The 22199-nt window shown below is 41.4% G+C and overlaps 1 long non-coding RNA gene across 2 annotated transcripts; it reads left to right on the top strand.

Annotated features, from left to right (window-relative positions):
• The first annotated feature begins 54 nt into the window (after positions 1-54).
• LOC309652988 lies at positions 55-15354 on the top strand. 2 transcript variants are annotated; one of them, XR_014258951.1, is made up of 3 exons: positions 99-392; positions 1075-1169; positions 15325-15354. It is a non-coding gene; the product is annotated as an uncharacterized lncRNA (long non-coding RNA). The 2 variants fall into 2 exon arrangements; XR_014258950.1 differs by lacking the exon at positions 15325-15354 and having other exon boundaries at positions 55-392; positions 1075-1376.
• Positions 15355-22199: the final 6845 nt, after the last annotated feature.

The following is a 22199-nucleotide window of genomic DNA, read 5'->3' on the forward strand; positions in this document are numbered from 1 at the left end:
GGAGATCAGCTCTGTGCTTTGTGACCACCTAGAGAGGTGGGTTAGGGAGGGTGGGAGGAAGATTCAAGAGGGAGGATATATGGGGATATGTGTATATGTATAGCTGATCCACTTTGTTATAAAGTAGAAACTAACACACCATTGTAAAGCAATTATACTCCAATAAAGATGTTTAAAAAATTTTTAAAAAAACAAGGTGTATTGAGTTCATAGTTTTTCTTTGGCCCTTTTCTAAGTACTTGATAGTCTGTGTCAGTCAAGGTCCTCCAAGAAGCAGATGCCAAGAGGAAATGATGAATTAAGCGTGCTAGAGACATATCGGGGAAACCCCTGTGCAGGACGGAGTGGAGGAAACAGTAGCAGGCAAGGGGAGTCTTCCGGCTGCGGTGCAGGTCTGATGCGGGTGAGAGGAGGGAGGGAAGGGAGCCCTCCGACGGCAGTGCCGTCTAAGAAGTCATGGGCCATATCAGTGGGTCATCTTCAAGCTCATCTCCCGTCAGAGGAGTCTCTTGTCCCCCAGCAGTGGGCCTGAAAGGGTTTCTCGGCTGTGCTTCATTGTCGCCCGCTTGCAGCCTAGGGGAAGCACAGCCTCAGTGCAAACCCACGGGAGGATCCAGAGCTGAGGCTGTGAAACACTTAGGCTCCCAGCAGCAGAGTCTCTAGAGGGAGCTCTGGCTGGTGCCTGTCCACGGTCACCACACAGCTATCGTGTTCAAAGCTCACAACCCCTCTTCCAAGCATTTTATAATCTCCAGTTAACAAAAGGGGAAACAGGGCTTAAATAAATTGCCCCAACGCACTTGGCCCTTAAGTGGTCCAGCCAGCTTCCAAAGCCAAATTTTAAAGACCCCCACACCGTGTTTTTTCTTCTCTCATGTGGTAGATTAAATTATTGTTCAGCAGGTATGTAGCCTCCTACCCCCACCAGTCTCCATGGGAGGGATCATTCTGCCCCAGTGACGTGACCTGGGCGTGTGTCTTGTTTGGGCCATGGAATGCGGGTGTAAGGGACTGGGAGCCAGTTGTGAGCCTCAGCTTTGAGAGGCATCATGTGTTTGCCCTCATCTCTTCCAGGAGAAGGCCACGTCAGGAGAAGATCAGAGGCCCAGTCAAACCCTGCCTGAAGCAAAGCACTGTACCCCCCACCTAGCCAACCTGCAGATCCAAAAGTGAGCAATAAAGGCTTGTAATTGTACGTCATTGAGATTTGGGTGATTTCTTAGGCAGTATTACTTTGGCAAGAGCTGACTGATACATATCATGTTGCCAACAGAAGGAGTAATTGATGCTGCCTGAGGGAGATGGTAAAGGCTTCATGGAGGAAGTAACATTTTAGCAGATTATTCTTAAAAATAATAAAATAATTTTTAATTCCATTTTTGAAAAAAGGTTTATCTCTTTTCTTTGTCAAAATTTTGGAAAATATGGCAAGTATTAAAAGGAAAGTCAAAGAGATTACATCTGTTGATATTTTTTATATTAGAGTCCTTCTCCATGCATACTATGCCTTTATACACTCTGGGGCTTTGCCTTTTAAGGCCTAACCTACTATCATCATCAATCTGCATTCTTTTTTATTTATTTATTTATTTATTTATTTATATTTTTGGCTACATTGGGTCTTCGTTGCTGCGCACGGGCTTTCTCTAGTTGCGGCGAGCAGGGGCTCCTCTTCATTGTGGTGTGCAGGCTTCTCATTGCGGTGGCTTCTCTTGTGGAGCATGGGCTCTAGGTGTGCGAGCTTCAGTAGTTGTGGCACGCGGGCTCAGTAGTGGTGGCTCACGGGCTCTAGAGCACAGGCTCAGTAGTTGTGGCACACGGGCTTAGTTGCTCCGCGGCATGTGGGATCTTCCCGGACCAGGGCTCAAACCTGTGTGCCCTACATTGGCAGGTGGATTCTTAACCACTGTGCCACCAGGGAAGTCCCAATCTGCATTCTTATATATGATCAAATATTCTTTGAAAACATAGTTTGTAATGGTTGCATAATATTCATGGCAGCGCTAACTTGAGCTTCAAGGACAAGTTGAAGCACATCAGAAGGACATTCTTCCATTCATTTGTTTAAAATTATTTATTGAGTACTTACTATGTGCCAGGTAGTGTTCAAGATACTAGGAAAACAACTGTTACAAAGAGACAAAGCTGCAGTGTCTGTCAACAGGTGACCAATAAAGAAATCGTAGCCTATCTATACAATGCAAGACTACTCAGCAATAAAAAAGAGCTATATGGGCTGCAATATGGAGGCACCTCAGAAACATTATGCTGAGTGAAAAAAGCCAGACACCAAAGGCTCTATGTTATGATTGCATTGTTATAAAACTCTAGATGATTCAAACAAATCTATAGTGACAGGAAGCAGACTAACAGGTGTGGGAGAGGAGGGGACAGGGAGGGAAGAAAGGAATTATAAGGGGCCTGAGAAACCTTTGGGGGGGTGGATATGTTTATTATCTTGATTGGAGTAATGTGGTCATGAATGTATACATGTCAAAACTTTAAAAAAAATTTTTTAATTTTATATTGGAGTCTAGTTGATTTACACTGTTGTGTTACTTTCAGGTGTACAGCAAAGTGGTTCATTTATACACACACATATACTATTCTTTTTCAAATTCTTTTCCCATTTAGGTTATTACAGAATGTTGAGTAGAGTTCCCTGTGCTCTACACTAGGTCCTTGTTGGTTATCTATTTTAAATACAGTAGTGTGTATATGTCAATCCCGAACTCCCAATTTATCCCTTCCCCTCACCACCTTTCCCCTTTGGTAACCATGAGTTTGCGTATGTCAGAAGTTTAAATATGTGTGGTTTATTGCATGTCAGTCACACCTCAGTAAAGCTGTTAAAAAAGTGGTAGGAGTAGGTTGGGGTCTGACAAAGTAGAGGATAAGCATCTGAGCAGAAGGAAAAGCACATACGAAGGCACAGAGGCATTTTATTTAATAAGCGCGTAAAACTTACCATCTCCTAGGCAGTGTTGCAAAAGTTTTACAAATATTAACTCATTTTCTCCTCACAGCCTCCCTGGCAGGTAAGTACTATTAATGTCACCCCCACGTTGCAGATAAAAGAAATTAAGGCGCAAAGATATTAAATAACTTGGCCAGAGTCACGGAGTAATGGTCATAGCTGGGCTTTGCATCCACAAACCTAGATTAGAATCCTGCTTGAAATATGATGACAAGCTGCCTTCCAGGAACATATCTGGTAGTATTCGCAGGTATATTTGAAGAGCCAGGTGTCTGTTACCAAAAGTGAATGGAGAAAAGAAGAAGCAGAAGACCTTGGAAATGCAGGTTGTGGTCAGTTCATTTCAGTCTGAAAAGTCCAGTCATATAACGTGAAGATGTATTGGAAGGCTTCTGAATGGTATCTGTATTTTGCATGGACTAATTTTCATTTATCATCAAATACTAATTATATGCTCAGTAGAACTCATCTGAAAGCAACTTTTCCATCACTCTTATAAAGGACTTAGTCCCAGATGCACAAATTGATCAGATAATATATTATGCTCCCCTGGTAGCTTAAGGTGACATTGCTCACAAAAAGAGCTGCTCCCTTTTGGAGCGGGCATTTGGAGGCTTCCCTTGGTACCCGCTTGGGGAGATGCAAATAGAAGAGAAAGGCAGCCTCCCCATTAGCAATGACACAACGGCTTTTGCTTTTCTCTCTGGCTTTAACTCTGCTCTCTTACAAAATCTCCTTTGCTTGTCTAAAACCCTGAGGAGGGCATGACTGGTAATTGGGCTATCAAATGCTATTAAACCACAAAGCAGGCTACTAAGGTTCTTAAAGTTTATACCAACTACGAAATACACCTTGAGCAGCAGCTGTGTTGGGGACAGGAGCCTTCCTGTCGCATGTCTTCCCGAATCCAGGAACTCATTGCTGCTCATCTTGGCTGGCCTGTGTCACTTCCTCTGGGAGCCCAGCCTGCAAATAGAAGACTCTTCCCAAGTCTTTTTCTCTCCTTTTCATTTCCTGCCAAAACATGTCTCCAGAATCCTGAAGAGATGAATGAGCCATTGGGGGGGTTGCCTTGAGGGACTCAGGAGCTCATCCCTCACAGGGGCCAGGAAGGCAGACTAAGCTCCCGGTGTTAGTCTGCCCGGCTGCCATAACAAGGTACCACAGGCTGCCTGGCTCAAACATGAGGACTTGATTTCCTCACAGTTCTGGAAGCTGGCAGTCCTAGATCAGAATGCCAACAGGGTCAGGTTCTGGTGAGAGCATTCTTCCGGCTTATAGACGGTGTCTTCACAGGGCTTTCCTTCAGTGCATGCGCAGGGAGAGAGATGGTCCCCCTCTTACAAAGCCACCAATCCTATTGGATTAGGACTCCACCCTTATGACCTCCTTTAACCTAAATTACCTCCTAAAGCCCCATCTCCAAATACAATTACATAGGGAATTAGGGCTTCAATGTATGAATTCAAGGGGGACGCAATTCAGTTCATAGCACTCCCCCTCCTCCAGATTCTGTGCTGCATCCATTTGATAGAGTGGGCCCCGGCATCCGTGCCTCTCCCCGTGTGAGAGCCACCCTCCCCCAACCCAGGCATTTGAGATTGTAAACTTGAGACCCATGCACTAGATTTCAGCTTTCACAAGTATTTTGTTTAGTGCACAGTTTTTAAACGAATTTAAATTAGCTGTCAACAGTTACAACTTGGAATATAGCAAATCATCATTTGCATTCCCAGCTTTTCTTGAAGGAAATCTGCAGTGGACTGTGTTTTAGTCTTTGTATCGGCATTGAGAGCTCAAAGTCAAGCTTGTGTCCAATGGCTAAAACATCAGGGCAGGACGTTATGGAATCTATGGGGGGTGGAGCCGAATTGCTTCTGGACTCATTTTATTTCTTCCACCCCTAATTAAGTTTTTCTCCCCCTTTTCATCAAATTATTTGTTTATCTTTTGTTCCACCTTGTATTTATAATCCACTTCAAATTTAGGGGAAGATAAAACTGGGTATATGTATGTGTGTGTTTGTACATATATATGTATGTGTGTGTGTATATGTATACACATATAAATATACGCCCTCAATATCTGCTTGCTGCAAGAGTGAATGAATGAATGAAAATGTGCTTGTATGTATATGTATATTCTCAAAATGTCCAAAGAGAACTTATTGAATTCAGAAATAAATATAGCATTTGAAAGGCAGCTTACTGTTTAACAAAATCTTGAAAAGAACTAATACATAATAAAGGGAAAAGGTCTCATTCATAAATTAATGAATCTGTATCATACTTCACAGTTTACAAGGCATGTTCCCAGATACTATCTTATATACGGTTCATATCTGGGAGCCATCAGGGAGAGGAGGGCTTGACGCTTACAGCTGAGCTGTAAAAATAAGCATATGAGCTACAGCTCACATCAAGCCCGTGTGATGGTTTATCCCCATTCTGACACAGGCTCGAAGACATGGGTTCATGGGCAGTGCAAAGAGAAGAGACAGATCTTCTTGAAATATTTGTCCAAGGCTGGTTCCTGGCATGTGTAAAACACTATATCATTCAAGGAGTCTTCACATTAATGATCTCACTAGAGGCTCACAGGAAATGTTATTTCTATTTAACAAATGTGGAAATTAAAGAATTATGAATGGTGTGCCAAGTTCACATGGCTATTTGGTGAAAGAGGTGGAGCTAAAGCCCTGGACCTGACCACAAGCCCAGTTTTACTGTAGCAAGCTAGCCCAAAGTGTAGCCAGGGAACATAGTGCTATGGGATGTCAATAGGTATTACACGAAACAAAGTTAAGAAAAATTAAAATCTCCATGATGAAATAGATTTAGAAGTTCTGAGATTAAACAAAGTCCAGCATTTTGCAAGACTTCTCAGAGACTTGAACACACTACCATCAATTGCCAAGTTATAATGGAGAATTTGGTATATAGTGTTTTCCCAAATCATAAGACCATGCAAGTCATTCTTTAGCAATGTCTCACACAACCAGTGTTCTTGAGGATGCACGTTGAGAAACATTTTACTGCATCAATCATGAGTTACATCCAGCCCTGAGTGACATCACAGCCCTGTGAAATGTTCATTCTTAAGTCTGTATGTTATTGGGTCTAGGGACACAGAATTAGAAAAGAAGTTCATTGGAAATATGGAAAGTCTTCTGTGTTCATAGTCACTAGCACTCTCTAGGGAAGGATCATCCTTCTCTACCCCATTAATGTCACACTTGGTCGTATAAGTTGCTTTGGCCAATGAAATGAGAGTGGACCCACCTCGTGTGACTTACAGGCAGAGGTTCTAGAGCCAGCATGTGATTTGCTATGCATCTTTTTCTCTGCCATGATGACCAGCCATGATTCAGATAGAGATAGTTCCATCAGCCTGGGGCCTGGAGTGAGGCCCACATGGAGCGGAAGCGTTGACCAACCCAACTGTTCCCAACAATGAGAAATAATCCTTTGGTGTTGTAAGCGATTGACATTTGGGGGCATTTGTTACTGCAGCATAACCTATCCCATCCTGACCATTACAATTTCCAAAACACTTATAATCACATAATTAAGTATTGATAGGGTTTTTTCTTCCACAAAGTCTTATTTATATGTAATATTTGAAGAGTCCTTAAGACTCAGCAGAAAATTCAGTGGTCCTGAATTTAGATCTGTTTCTAACTTGTTTGCCCTTGATAATGTCACTGAACTCCCCTGAACTTCTACTTTTTAAAAATGCCTACATAGCTGTCTTCACATGGTTGATGAGGTGATCATATATATGGGAGTATTTTAAAAGCTGTGAAGTGCTAAGCAATTGTAAGACCTGTAAATCCAGCCTTCTGTCCTAGGCTGGATTTCAGAGCTCCGGCTTTGCAAATGAATGACAGTGAACACAGTAGCCTCCAAGTGGGGAAACAGGAAGTTAAATGCTCTTGATCCAGGTCTATGGTTCCATTTCTTTGTACAGTTAACCCTTGAACAACATGGGTTTGAACCCCGTGAGTCTACTTACACACAGATTTTTTTTCTTTTTTCTTTTTTTTTTTCTTTTGGCCACGCCTCACGGCTTGTGGGATCTTAGTTCCCTGACCAGGGATCGAACCCAGGCCCAGGGCAGTGAAAGCACCAAGTCTTAACCACTGGACCGCCAGAGAATTCCCTAGATTTTTTTCAATACTAAATACTACAGTACTGCACGATCTGTGAGCAGTTGGGTGAATTCTCAGATACGGAATGGCAAATACAGAGGAACTGTGCATATGGAGGGCAAACTATAAGTTATGTGTGTATTTTAAACTGTGTAGAGGGTTGATGCCCTTAACCCCTGCTTTGTTCAAAGATCAACTGTATTTCATGAATTTTATAGCAAGAGACTTCTAAATTAATGAATATTAAAGTTTCTCCATCTTTTATCAAGGTGCTTTGGGCTCTAAGTTAAAGAAACCCCGACTCACACAGACTTGAACAAGAGAATATTTCACCTGACCAAAACCATGTCGAGAGGTTGGGCAGGTGATAGGTAATTGACAACCTGATAATGTTAAAGACTCATGCTTTCTCTGAGTCTCCTTTCCACTGTCCTCAGCACCAGCTTCATCCTAAATCTGAGGTTTCCTCATGGTGACTAAATGGCTGCTGGAAGAAATCATGTCTAGCATCTTCTTTGGTCACATCAGGTGAGAGACAGAGATATGAACACTTTACTCGTACAAGCTTGCAAGTCCTTCAGTTTACTGAAAACATGTGCCAAGGGCTTGCTGAACTAATAGTGGAGGAGTCAGCTCAGGAGCTCAGATGAGGATATCAAAAGAAAATCAAGGATTGTTAGGAAAGAGGGAAGGAGAAACAGACAAGAAACTAATATTTTGCAAGACAGTGCGACAGGAGAAAATCTAGCACCTCGTGCATTTCCACAGACCTGCGAACTGTTTAGTGTTCAGATTTGCAAACCTGATAGTTGGGCATAAGTAAGATCTCCTAACACTTAGCTCTACCATCTGTTGCTGACATAACAATTTTACATAATATGAAAAATGCCAGATGGAAGCTACGCATTAACTATGTCCAAGATGTTTTATGCTCACACAACATACACGGAATAGAAGGAATTAGTTTTGTTCCATAGACTGTTGAGCTCATAATTCTCCAGTAGTAATTCTGGCCATTGATGGAGGAGGACAACTCCAGAGCTTCCTAAACACTTATGTTGCCATGGTGTTTGGAGGGCCACATGACCTGGTGGCCGTGGAATTTCTATGCAGGACAGACTTAGAAGCTACAATTTGTAGAGCTGAGGGCTGGAAAGGAGAAGGCACACATATTTGAAATTGTGTTTGCACAGCAAAGACACAGTTTTTAGCTTAGAATTTATATCATGGTAAATAAGAATAGTAAAGTTTTCTAAAGATGTTTTTATTTTTACTGTATATAAGATTGAGAAACTATCGGTTGTACAGGTCATAGAATAAGAAGTCAAGTAATAGCTGTTGTTTTGGAGCAAAGGTGATGGCAAATGTTTTAGGGGAAATAAGATTCTTGCCATAAACTTTCTACAAGCAGGAAGAAATTTATAAAGTACAGGCAACAATTTCCCCATTTTGTTATCAAATGCTTCAAACATATATTAATCTAGAGAGTGGTATAACAGACATCCGGCCACATGCTCAACACTCGGGTCTATCAGATGTTAACATTTTGACATTCTCCATTTCCACCTTTTGATGTATTCCCTTTCTTTCTGTACTGATTACCCCATCCGGTATCAAGCTTCTGCATATTTTATACTATTACCATATGTGCATGTATCCATAATAAGACCATAGTTTTGAAAGTGGCATCGTATGGGATGTTATTCAGCAGCTTGCCTGTTCTTTCATTGTTTTGATGAGTCTTACCCTTGTTGTTCTAGTTCCCTCTTTTGAACTGCTCTATAATATTCTGTTACTGAATATAGTACAATCTACTTGCCTGTTCTTCTGCTGATGAACACTTAAGCTATTTCCATTTTTCACCATCATAAACAATGCTGCAAAGAGCAATCTGATGCATGCTTCCTCATGCACAGGTCAGAGACCTTCTCTGGGTTACAGATCCGCAAAGGTGGAGTGAGAAATTCTTCTCCATCCTGATTTATCAGGTAACATCTACACCAACAATGTATATGAAACCTCCTTTTTCTTCATTTTGCCAATCTGTTGGCTATGAGATAGCATTTTCCGCATAGCTAAAGAAATAGAGCAACTTTTCATTTATTTGACATTCAGATTTCCTCCTCTGTGAATTTGCTTCTTGATGTATTTTGCCCATTGGGGGGTATTTGTCTTTTTCTTGCTGAATTATAAAAATTTTTTTACATATTTTAGATACTAACATTTGCCGATTATATGCACTCAATATCTTCTTCCTGCCTATGACTTGTCTTTGAAATTTTGTTTAAGATGTTTTTTCATTGTATTTAAGTTTATAATTTTAGTGTAGTTATATTTGGCTACCTTTTCCTTAATTAAGGGTTTTTTTTTCTTGTGCTTGTCTATGGAATCCTCAGGATTTATTCAGGGTCATAAAGAGATTTTCCTTTATTCTCTTCCAGATGTTTTCATGGTTTCTTTTGTACATTTAGATATTTAATCTGCCTGGGATTTGTCTTTGCAAGGTGTAAGATAGTGACTTAATTTTCTTCCCAGAAGGATAATTAATTTTCCCAGACTCATTTCTTGACTAGTTCATACATTACACCCTGATTTGTAGGGTCCTGTCTGTCCAGCATCAGGTCTCTGTATGTGCCTGGGGCCTATTTTGTCCAACTCAAATAGCATGCTGTCTACATTACGATTAATAAGTAATTAATTAATAAGTCTTGGTATCTGGTAGGGCAAGCTCTCTGGCTGTGTCTTGGCTTTTGTGATGGTTAATTTTATGTGTCAACTTGACTGGGCCATGGGGTGCCCAGATTAAACATTATTCCTGGGTATATCCGTGAGGGTGTTTCTGGATAAGATTAGCATTTGAATTGGTGAACTCAGTAAAGTAGATTGCCCTCCCCAATGTGGACAGTCATCATCTAGTCCACTGAGGGCCTAAATAGGACAAAAAAGCAAAGGAAGGGAGGATTTTTTCCCTTCCTGCCTGCGTGTTTGAGTTAGGACTTCGGTCTTCTCCTGCCTTTGGACTGGGATTTATGCCATCGGTTCCCCTAGTTCCTAGGACTGGAATTAAACCATCAGCACTTCTGGGCCTCCAGCTTGCAGACAGCAGATCACGTGACTTCTCAGCCTCCATAATTGCATGAGCCAGTTCCCAATTCCACATGATAAATCTTCTTTTGTGTCCCATTGCTTTTGTTTCTCTGGAGAACCCTATTATGGTCTCGTTTCTCTCCTATACAAATGCTAGGGTCAGCTTGTCAACTTCTATAGAAAACTCTGTTGGGATTTTAATTTTAATTCCATGGCATTTATAGATTAATATGGGGACAAGTGTCATCTTCCTAATCTTGTATTTTCTTCATGAACCTGCTATATCTCTGCATATATTCAGATTAAATTTTACACTCTTCAGTACTGTTTTGTAATTTTCTCCATAAAAGGTTTTGCACATCTTGTATAAATTTATTCTTAGGTATTATAACTATGAAACATACTTTTTGTAGCTATGAAAAATGAGAACGCTGTTTGAAAACATTTTCTAAGTGGTTATTACTATGTGTAAGAATGCAGAAAATGTTAGTATGTTGGTTTTGTACCCAGCACATTGCCAAACTTTGTTATCAGTCTAAAAGTTTTTTGTAAATTCTCTTCAATTTTCTATGGAGATAATCATATTGTTTATAAATAAGGACTGTTTTATCTCCTTTTAAAATATTCTTAGACCTCTTATTTCTTTGCTTATCTAGAACCTCCAATGCAAAATTGACCAATGAGTTTATTCTTTCAATCCTGATGTAAATGGGAATGATTCCAAAGTTTCTGATGAAGTATGATACCTGCTAAAAAGGTTGATAACAGATATAACTTGTCAGGTAAAGGAAATTCTCTTCTATTCCTGGTCTGCTCGAAGCTTTTATCACAATTACTTCTGTTGAATTCTTTTATTAATTGAGAAAAATATAGTTTTTATGCTCTAATCTTATGATATAAAACATTAATTGAATTCTAAAAGTTAAAATATTCATTCAGTGCTGGGAAAAACCGTACTTGAAATTATAGACATATATTATAAAGCCATAATCTTTTTGACATAAATAAATTATATCTTTTATATAGTCAAATATAATAATTTTATTCCTTTTCTTATTTTCTTAAGGAAATAATCCTATTTCCTTATTCTATAATAATCTTATTCCTTTTTACTTCTCTCGCTGACTTATGCTTTAAAGGTCCTTCCCCACTTCAGTCAACTATCAACATTTCTCACTATTTTTTGCAATTGTTAAAAGCATTTGCATTTTGTTCTTTGTATGATGTGACATCTAAATATAACACTTTTCCTCCAGTCAATTATTTTTAACTCTTTGATGAATTATCTCTTGACCACTGGTTTGTGATGCTTCCTTTATTATATGTTATCTTCCCATATATATCAGGATTCTTTCTCTACATTTGCTTTGTTTCCATTGATGAATATATCCATTTTCATGCTAGGGTCATGATGTTTCCATTTCTACAGTTTTTTTTAATGTGTGTGTGTGTGTGTACGTACACACAGAAAGTAGAGCAATAAAATAATGCATCTTCTTCTAAAGGTAGTATTGAACCAGGATCCACTGACATAATTTTTTTTAATTCATATTATGCTTTAATGTCTAGCAGTGCAGCTCAAGTAATTACTCTTGGAATTGTGTTAAATCGATAAGCTAACTTGGACAAAACATGCTTCTATAATAGTCATTCTTCTCACCTGATTATATGGGGGTATATATTCATTTACTTTTATGATTTTGCATATTTCTTTCTTTGAACTCTCAGTAAATTTTGTAACGTTCCTTATATATTCATTTTTAACATGAAGGTTATATCTGGATATTTTGAGGTGGAGCAAAACCTCATGTATTCAATATTTTTTTGTTTGTTACTTTGGGGAGGGCAGGAAAGCTTGTTACTTTAATACACGTATCTTTAACCAGCCATTTTACTAAACATCCGTAAAGATAACCAGTTTTTAATTATCTTGGGGTTTCTCGATAGGCAATTATATCATCTCCAAATAATACTTTTTGTTTTCTCATTTTCAATAATAATGTTCCTATATCTGTACTGGAATTTTATTAACTAATACAATGGTGGAGAGCTCCTTGTTCCCTTTCTGATTTTAATGGGATCCTGCCTCCTAGTTTAGTTATTCGTCCAGTAATGCTGGTGCTTATTAAATGACGTCATTCATGTTTTGTGCGGATTCTCTAGGCAGCTGGTAAGCTCCTTGTCAAGAGAGGCCATCCTGTGCCAACACATCTAACACTGGCCTCAGCATCCCCGGGCACTGAGCAAGGAACTTGGTCAGGGCCAGAAAGAATGTCTTATGCTGGATTCTGGGGAGGCAATAACAGACTGGGGCTGCTTCTCTCTGGATGTGGCCATGTGTCTAGACACTTCTGCCCTCCCACAAGCCACAAGAAGGCCTTGACTAAGCAAAGAACAGAAAGTGGGTCTTCTAGAAAATTCTGTGCAAAGATACTAATGGCACCTGTTACCCTCTGCAGCATACTTTTTTCCTACTCGCATTACAGTTCTTCATTCAAGTCAGAGCTAGTCATTGTAAAATGCCCAGTCCGATTCTAGGTCTACACAAGACCACTCAAGTTGGGAATCCAAAGGACTCAATAGCAGTGCCAAGGGCAGGGGCGGGTGTGGGCATGGGGAGTGGAACGCTCACAAGTCAGGGGGCTTTATTTCCCTCCCCAGTCTCCATCAGATCCCCTCCACCTTTTTCATGTGCACCAACAATATTTTCCCAAGATAATATGAATTCCTTTGCCAACATATCTCTGAGACCCTGCCAACCCTCCAAATAGGTCACTGTTCTTAAGTTCCTCCCAGAGCTGCCGTGGAAAGGACTGAAAATTTGGAGAGGACCACCTTGAGTCATTGCCCTTATGAGAAATTTTCCAGAAAGCCTCTTGAGACGCCCAAAGACCTTGAATTTGCCCTCTTTTCTTGCAAGGATCCTTAGCCGCCCTTGAGCCTGCATTAATAAACTCATATAGCCTTTTTGGAGTCAACCCAGTGGGACCAGGGAGGGCGTGTGCCGTGAGCTAATCGTATGTGAGGCCATGAGCGGACTTTGCAGGGACTCAGCCCAAAGTCTATGAGCCAACACGTGTTCCACGAACTAAGAGGAGGGGGAAAGGGACGTGCACAGGCATTTATTCTCCCCTAACCCTCATAATCCTAGCTCCATACTGGACAAAGTGTTTTTACAAGCTCTAAAATCTGAGGGAAGTGCCTTCCTGTTAGGTCAATATTCCGAAGACACTGAAAGTTCATGACAGTCCAAGGCTTCCGAGGAAGGGGAAAGCAGCTGATCTGTCTCCTGGGCGATGGGCAGCTGCGAGGCTTGCCTCAGTGACGGCAGGGAAGCAATACATCAGGTCCCATGAAGTCCTATCCACGAAGCATTTGTCTCTAGAAAGTGTTGTACTTCAAGTAAAATGGTTGTGGACACGTGAACTTCAGATTGACTTGAACAGCATTTTCATCTGCTTGAACCTGGCTTCTAATGAAAATAGGGAAGTATTAGCCTAATCCAGTCCTCCACTGGGGCCAGCTCAGACGTGCTCTGGAAGATTTGAGAAGAAGCACAGCTGTGGACTCAGGAGTGAATTTCTGATTTACTGGCAGAAAACACCAAGTTCTTTGTAATCTCACTCGAGAGAGACAATCCTGTTAAAATCACAGTTTTAAATGTAGCCTGTAGAACCAAGAAGTGTCAGTTGAATGCATTGATATTTCTCAGTTTAGAAAAGAGTCAATAGTTAAATTTAGCTTATCCAAAAAAACCAAAAATGCCCCACCTATTCTTGTTCAAGGAATTTCAGTAACTCTAACATAGGGTCAAGCAGTGAGGCTACTCACAGGAGACCCCACGTGGCCATTGTCGGGGCGGGGGTGATTAATATCTATGCACATGTGCAACCCACTCAGGGCCAGCTCAATCGCGATCCTCCAGGTGGGATACAGGACTGATGAGAGATTCTAGAACAGATGTTTTCAACCTTGGCTGCACATCGTGTAACAGGGAAGAGCCAAATCTGCCTACATACTGGATCTGTTTCTTTTACTTTTTTTTTTTTTAATTAATTAATTTATTTATTTGGCTGTGTTGGGTCTTCGTTTCTGTGCGAGGGCTTTCTCTAGTTGTGGCAAGCGGGGGCCACTCTTCATCGCGGTGCGCGGGCCTCTCACTGTCGCGGCCTCTCTTGTTGCAGAGCACAGGCTCCAGACGCTCAGGCTCAGCAGCTGTGGCGCACGGGCCCAGTTGCTCCGCGGCATGTGGGATCCTCCCAGACCAGGGCTCGAACCCGTGTCCCCTGCATCGGCAGGCAGATTCTCAACCACTGCGCCACCAGGGAAGCCCTGTTTCTTTTACTTTAACCTTTGCTTTCCGCTGCTTTTGTTCACTAAAAGGATACTGTCTGGACATAGTGGCCCGCCTCGGGGAACCCTGCCCCTCTGCCTGAATGTTAAACCAAAGTGCCTTTGTTCAGGGAAACATCCAGACCCCTCCCACCTGTGAATGGCTACAGGCAAGAAGAAATTAACACATCCCCTCCCCGAGGCTGGCCATTCAGGGGATATTTGCAAATCCTATGGCCTTTTTACTTTACTTCCTCATCTCCTCCTGCTCTGTGTGCTATAAAAGAAAATGGCATCCAGACCCCGATAAGATGGTTTTTCAGAGACTCTAGTCCGCCATCTTCTCGGTCTGCCGGCTTTCCGGGTCAAGTCGTCTTCCTTGCATCAGTACCTCGTCTCCGATTCATTGGCCTGTCTTGCGGGGAGCAGAGCGAGCTTGGACTCGGTAACAATTGGACTCACCTGCGGAATTTTAAAATACTGATGCTGGGGTCCCGCCCCCAGAGAGCCTAATTTAATTGGTCTGGGGTGTGGCCAGAGTGCCAAGAGTTTAAAAAGCTCCCCAGGTGATACTGACGCACAGCTACAGTTGAGAAGCCGCGTTTAGAGCGGGGCTCGCCAGCCTGTTTTTACAAATAAAGATTTTTTGGAACACAGCCGCCCTTCACGTATATAGCACCTGTGGCTGCTTTCCTGCCACGATGGCAGAGTTGAGTAGGTGCAACAGAGGCCTTAAAACCTGCAATGGCAAACATGTTTACTACTTGGTCCTTTACAGAAAACGTCTGCAGAGCCGCTTTGAAGAGAAACTGCAGGAGGACGGTCAGTGTCATGCGAAAAGCCATTTTAGAGGGATTTTTGCTCAAGGTAATGGCAGAATTCCCTTAAGGGATTCTGACAGAGATGAAATATTCAGAGTACATGAACATTAAGGTATGACGAAGGTAAATGAGCCTTCACAGCTGTGCCTGTTTTCCTTGGCCTGGAGTGGCAAGATGGAAGTCAGGAAGGAGGAAAGGCCTGGCAGGTTTATGCTGCAGAAGCAGGAGCTGTTTTTAGGAAGAAACAATCCTGAAAGGAAAAGGCTGTGAGGCAGAGACGAGCCAGGGAGCTTCAGGTAAGAGTTTAAAAGGTTTTGAGGGTGGGGAGTGGGGGTCGGAGGTGGAACTGAAGCTGTCCCCCTGTACCGAGTGGCACTGCAGAGGTGGACGTCTCTGGTGATTCTTAGAAATTGGGCTGTGTGCTCTGAATCATAATGCCCTTAGTCTGAGAGACTTCTATAAAGTTATATATGTTTTCCATGCTTTTTAAAACGTTAGTTTTGGTTGTTTTGCAATGTGACTCTGTACTATGATGGGTCCCAAGGGAAGCCAGAAGTATTTGGGTTACAGGATGAGTGTGTCTTAAAACCATACGTCTTCAACAGCCTTGCAGCTGTTGGAATAGAACATCTAGAGAGTCACCAGCAGGAAAGTAAATGAGGAGTAAGATGGGAGAGGTAAAAGCTTGCAGAAGAGCAATGTAACATTACTGGGTCAGGTCTCCCAACTCTGAGCTTTAAGTAACTCTGATAGGACACGTGTAAAGGAGCATCTGCTCTGCTCCTGGTCACTGGAATCCAAGACCATTTTATTCATCCATCTCCAATTTACTGTGAGGAATGGAACACCAGCACTTTAAGTGATTTTCCAAACCAACATTATTGCCAAAGTCATCCTCTTTTAGATCTTAGATTTCCATCACTCAGAATCAAGGCTTTTAAAAGGTGGAGGAGAGGAATGGGAATGAATACAAATGGTTGCCTCTGGCGAAGGCTTCCTAGAATTACCAGCAAACACTCCACTCTTTCCCTGGTTTGTCACTTCTCCCAGCAAGAGAGAAATGGCTTAGGAACCTGCATTCCTCAAGACCCTGAATGATCTGGCACATATGGAGGTGACCTAGGATAATGTGAATCACGGGGTTGTCAGCCTTAGAGCAAAGGGTCAAATCAGATGTCAGAGGCAGGAAGCAAATCTGGGCTTCCAGCATCTTGGACAACCAACCCGAGCTGGGTGTTTGTCTCTAATTCAGAAACCAATCATCATTATTATCATTTATTCATCGTCATTATCATATTCCTACAGGCTGAACCCTGAGAGCATCTAACTCAAAAGAGTATTGCAATAAAATATCCACAGGAAATGTGCCTGCCTACGGTATATTTCAAAAGTAGAATCCTTCCGTTTCAGCCCTTCTCCCATTTCTGCCTATGCTTATCTCTCTATACACGCTTATCATATTGTTTCATAAATACTGGAAGCCTTCGTTATCCAAGGATAATATGTATCTGAAAAAGGCCATTTAAAACAAATTCACCTAAAATAGGAACCAAATGTCATTAGTAAGCACTGAAAAAAAAGATTGGACCATAATTTCATTCTGAAAAAAAATTTTTTACTTTTAAAAAATAGGAAAATAATTTTATACACTCTCAAATATTAAAAATTCAATATACTTGCCATATATTCCTAAAATGAACAACAATGACACATGTTGCTTTTTCTTTGGCCATAATTGTTCTGGAAAAACTATGATGGTTTTGTGTGGCCCTCTCTTCGCAGCTGACTTTCAGGCACGGTTGCAAAGGTCATCTTATGAAAACATTTGAAGTTTTCCTCAGTTTCCCGCAGAGACCTCGCTAAAGCTCTTGATATTCAAATCTTTTTTTTTTCAAACCCCATATTCTGACATTGTAGGGGAGGAGAAATAATTTTCCCTCTACCCGTCTAGGTTCTTGGCTGAGACTCCTACGCCCTGTAATAAAAGACAGATTAACAAGAGAAAGACAAAGAGAAGTTTCATAACATGTGTACCTCCTATATACATAGGAGAGACCCAGGAAAACTGAGTAAACATGGTCTAAGCCATAACCACCTTAAATATTGTCTTCAGCACGGTAAACAGGGATAAGGTTGCCTTCTCCATTGGTAAGAATTTCTCTTCCTGATACAGAGGGAGACACCCTCACAAGCGGAGATTTCCTTTATAAATGTAAATTTCCCTTACAAAAGAGTAAGTTCTACTCTTTTTAGAGTTTCTTTTGTGTCTGCTTTTTCTCAAAAATAATCAGCTCAAAATATTCTTTATGCCAAAGAGGCATATTTTTGGGTGCCGCATTCCGTTAGCCTTCATTTGGAGAGGAGGATGGGATTGCTGCTTCAGAGTGAGAAATGGACACAAGACAGCTGCTCTGAATAACTCTCATCCCAGACAGTATTCCATCCTTGTTCATTTTCTCTTCTTCCAATGTTAACTGCAGCAGATTCTTATTTTGGCTTTGCCAACGATTTGAGCCATTCTCCTGCATCATCAGCTTTGTGAAATCCTTCATGTTAGCAAGCTGTGTGATTTCAGTTAAAAACTATTTGCATTACTTTGTTAGATTTTACAATACCTACGTTCAGTGACACAGTTATTTGCCAGGCTCCTAGACTAGATTAAGAACTCTTTAATGGAGAGGATGTGACTTATCTTGTACCGCCAATGACTGGCATAAAGTAGGCACCAATTAACGTTAGCTGAATTTAATGGCTTTTCATTTAAGATCTTCATCTTCAAATACTCACTAGTGTGAAAGGAAAATAAAAATGGAGTCAATATTGCTAAGAGAGCTCTCTAAAATGGAGCCAGGAGACCACTGAGGAAGTATGACTTATGTACATCTCAGCCGGGATGGAATCTGACCTTTTGACCACTCTTTGTCTTAACACAGCCATCCACAACATCTGGACAGTGTTCCAGAAACTCAGGACACTTATTGGACCCTTACCCTAAAATAACTCATGACAGCCTATCCCTTAAGGACAAATATTTCTTGTGTCAGGGTACAGCCTTGTGTCTTTCACCTTTATAAGCTCCTGATTCTTGCTCTTACCGAGAACACTTTTGGCTTTACCCAAATCTGTGTCTCCCAAATTGCAATTCTTAAGACCCCAAATAAACTCTTACTTACAGCCTTCTGCATTTTTTTGGTCGACGTTACCAAAGATGCTGACACAATAGGTAGGGATATGCCTTAGTGTCAAAGAGGGATGCTTGGCTGGGGACAAATTTTACTAAGTAGTCAGTTCCTTAGTATATTTTTAAATGTTACATTGACTTTTGCTTCCCTGAACAATCTGTGAATATTTGAATAATAAATATTTGGACACAAGCACCACTGATACTGTTTAATTATCAGCCTCCTTAATGGAGGGGCTGTGACTTATTCATCTTCTACCTCCAATAACTACCATAAAGTTGGTATCAATTAACAGTTGTTGAATTGAATGTCTTTTCACGTAGTATCTTCATCTTCCAATATTTCCAGGCCAAACAGAACCACATAATAAGCAGCATGTCGCCCAATTAGATTATTGGCAATGTTAGAAAGACAATCTGGAAGTAACTTTGAGCACATGCAGTGTGTTCCATAAGTGTTCTTTGTTGTTGCTGGGTTTTTTTGTTTGTTTTGTTTTCATTTTTTAATTTAATTTTTATTTTACATTGGAGTATAGTTGATTTATAATGTTGAGTTCATTTCAGGTGTACAGCAAAGTGAATCAGTTATACATATATATATATCCATTCTTTTTCAGATTCTTTTCCCATATAGGTTATTACAGAGTGTTGAGTAGAGTTCCCTGTGTTATACAGTAGGTCCTTGTTGATTATTTTATATATAGTAGTGTGTATATGCTAATCCCAACCTCCTAATTTATCCCTCCCCCCTACCTTTCCCCTTTGTACCTTTTTCCATCCCCTCACTTTCAGTCTGTATGTGTCCCTAGATCTGAAATGGGTCTCTTATAGACAACATATATACCGGTTTTGTTTTTATTATTTTTTATTGATGCATTTTGTTTTTGTATCCATTCAGCCAGTCTATGTCTTTTGGTTGGGGCATTTAATCCATCTACATTTAACGTAATTATCAATTTGTATGCTCTTATTGCCATTTTGTTGATTGTTTAGGATTTTTTTTTAAATAAATTTATTTATATATTTATTTATTTTTGGCTGTGTTGGGTCTTCGTTGCTGAGCGCGGGCTTTCTCTAGTTGCAGCGGACGGGGGCTACTCTGTTGCGGTGCTCAGGCTTCTCATTGCGGTGGCTTCTCTTGTTGTGGAGCATGGGCTCTAGGCACACAGGCTTCAGTAGTTACGGCACGCAGGCTCAGTAGTTGTGGCTCACGGGCTCTAGAGCACAGGCTCAGTAGTTGTGGGGTCTTCCCGGACCAGGGCTTGAACCCGTGTCCTCTGCATTGGCAGGTGGATACTTAACCACTGTGCCACCAGGGAAGTCCTAGGATTTGTTTTTGTAGGTCTTTTTTCTTCCCTTCCTCTTTTGTTCTCTTCTCTTGTGATTTGATGACTGCTTTAGTGTTGTGTTTGGATTCCTTTTTCTTTTTTGTGTGTGTATCTATTGTAGATTTTTGGTTTGTGGTTACCATGAGGTTTTAATATAGCAGTTGCTGGTCTCTTAATTTCAAATGCATTTCCAATATCCTGCATTTGTATTCTCCTCATGATTGCTGGGTTTGATATCATATTTGTGTGTGGATGATTTCCTGGTTTTATTGTATGTTTGCCTTTACTGGTGAGCTTTCCCATTCATAATTTTCTTGTTTCTAGTTGTGGACTTTTCTTCTCCACCTAGAGAAGTTCTTTTAGCATTTGTTGTAAAGCTGGTTTGGTGGTGCTGGATTCTCTTAGCATTTGCTTGTCTGTAAAGCTTTTGATTTCTCCATCGAATCTGAATGAGAGCCTTGCTGGGTAGAGTATTCTTGGTTGTAGGTTTTTCCCTTTCATCACTCTGGCCTGCAGAGTTTCTGATGAAAAATCAGCTGATAACCTTATGGGGATTCCCTTGTATGTTATTTGTTGCTTTTCCCTTGTTGCTTTTAATATTTTCTCTTTGTCTTTAATTTTTGTCAGTTTGATTAATATGTGTCTTGGCATGTTCCTCCTTCGGTTTATCCTGTATGGGATTCTCTGCGCTTCCTGGTCTTGAATGTTTCCTTTCCCATGTTAGGGAAGTTTTTGGCTATTATCTCTTCAAATATTTTCTCAGGCCCTTTTTCTTCTTCTGGGACCCCTGTGATGTGAGTGTTAGTGTGTTTAATGTTGTCTCAGAGGTCTCTTAGACTGTCTTCATTTCTTTTCATTCTTTTTTCTTTGTTCTGCAGCAGTGATTTCCACCAATCTGTCTTCCAGGTCACTTATTCGTTCTTCTGCCTCAGTTATTCTGCTATTGATTCCTTCTAGTGTATTTTTCATTTCAGTTATTGTATTGTTCATCTCTGTTCATTAAATCTTCTAGCTGTTGAATATTTCTTGTATCTTCTCAGTCTGTGCTTCCATTCTTTTTCTGAGATCTTGTATCATCTTTACTATCATTATTCTGAATTCTTTTTCAGGCAGATTGCTTATCTCCATTTCACTTAATTGTTCTCGGATTTTATCTTGTTCCTTCATCTGGGACATATTCCTCTGCCGTCTCATTCTGTCTGACTTTCTGTGTTTCTGGTCGTTTCTCAGGCTGCAGGTTTGTAGTTCCTCTTGCTTCTGGTGTCTGCCTCCTGGTGGGTAAGGTTAGTCCAGGGGCTTGTGCAGGTTTCCTGGTGAGAGGGACTGGTGCCTGCCCACTGGTCGTTGCAGCTGGGTCTTGTTCCTCTGTTGGGCAGGGCCGTGTCAAGGGGTGTGTTTAGAGGGGCTGTCTGCTGATGGGTGGGGCTGTGTTCCCATCCTGTTGGTTGCTTGGTCTGAGGCATCCCAGCACTGGAGCCTGCAGGCTGCTGGGTGGGGCCAGGTCTCGGTGCCAAAATGGCGACCTCCAGGAGCGCTCACACTGATGAGTTTTCCCTGGGGCCTCTGCCACCAGTGTCCTTTCCCCCATGGTGAGCCACAGCCAACCCCCGTCTCCCCAGGAGACCTTCAAAGACCTGCAGGTAGTTCTGGCTTATGCTCCTATGGGAGTCACTGCTTTGCCCTGGGTCCCAGTGCATGTGAAAACTTGTGCATGCCCTGCAAGAGTGGAGTCTCTGTTTCCCCCAGTCCTGTGGAGCTCCTGCACTCAAGCCCCACTGACCTCCAAAACCAAATGCTCTGGGGGCTCCTCCTCCCAATGCCAGACCCCCAGGCTGGGGAGCCTGAAGTGGGGCTCAGAACTCTCACTCCTGTGGGAGAATCTCTGCGATATAATTATTTCCAGTTTGTGGGTTGCCCACCTGGTGAGTATGGGATTTGATTATATCGTGAACGTGCTGCTTCTACCATCTTGTTGTGACTTCTTCTTTGTCTTTGGCTGTAGAATATCTTTCTTGGTAGGTTCCAGTCTTTTTTGTCGACAGTCGTTCAGCAGTCAGTTGTGATTTTGGTGTTTTCATGAGAGGAGGTGAGCTCAAGTCCTTTTACTCTGCCATCTTGTCTCCTCCCTCTATCCATAAATGTTCTTTGAATTGAATAATGGATCTTTAAACAAGATAGAGAAGACTTTATTTTACCTACAACCTTGCATGGAAGTCTTGAGTGACCATAATAGTCATATAGTTATTCCTAGTGTCTCTTTCTCTCTCCCTCCCTCCCTCCCTCTCTCTCTCTCTCTCTCTCTCTCTCTCAGCTTTGACATCCT

Source organism: Balaenoptera physalus (genome assembly GCF_965194825.1).
Source record: "Balaenoptera physalus genome assembly, chromosome: X".
Classification (NCBI taxonomy): Eukaryota; Metazoa; Chordata; class Mammalia; order Artiodactyla; family Balaenopteridae; genus Balaenoptera; species Balaenoptera physalus.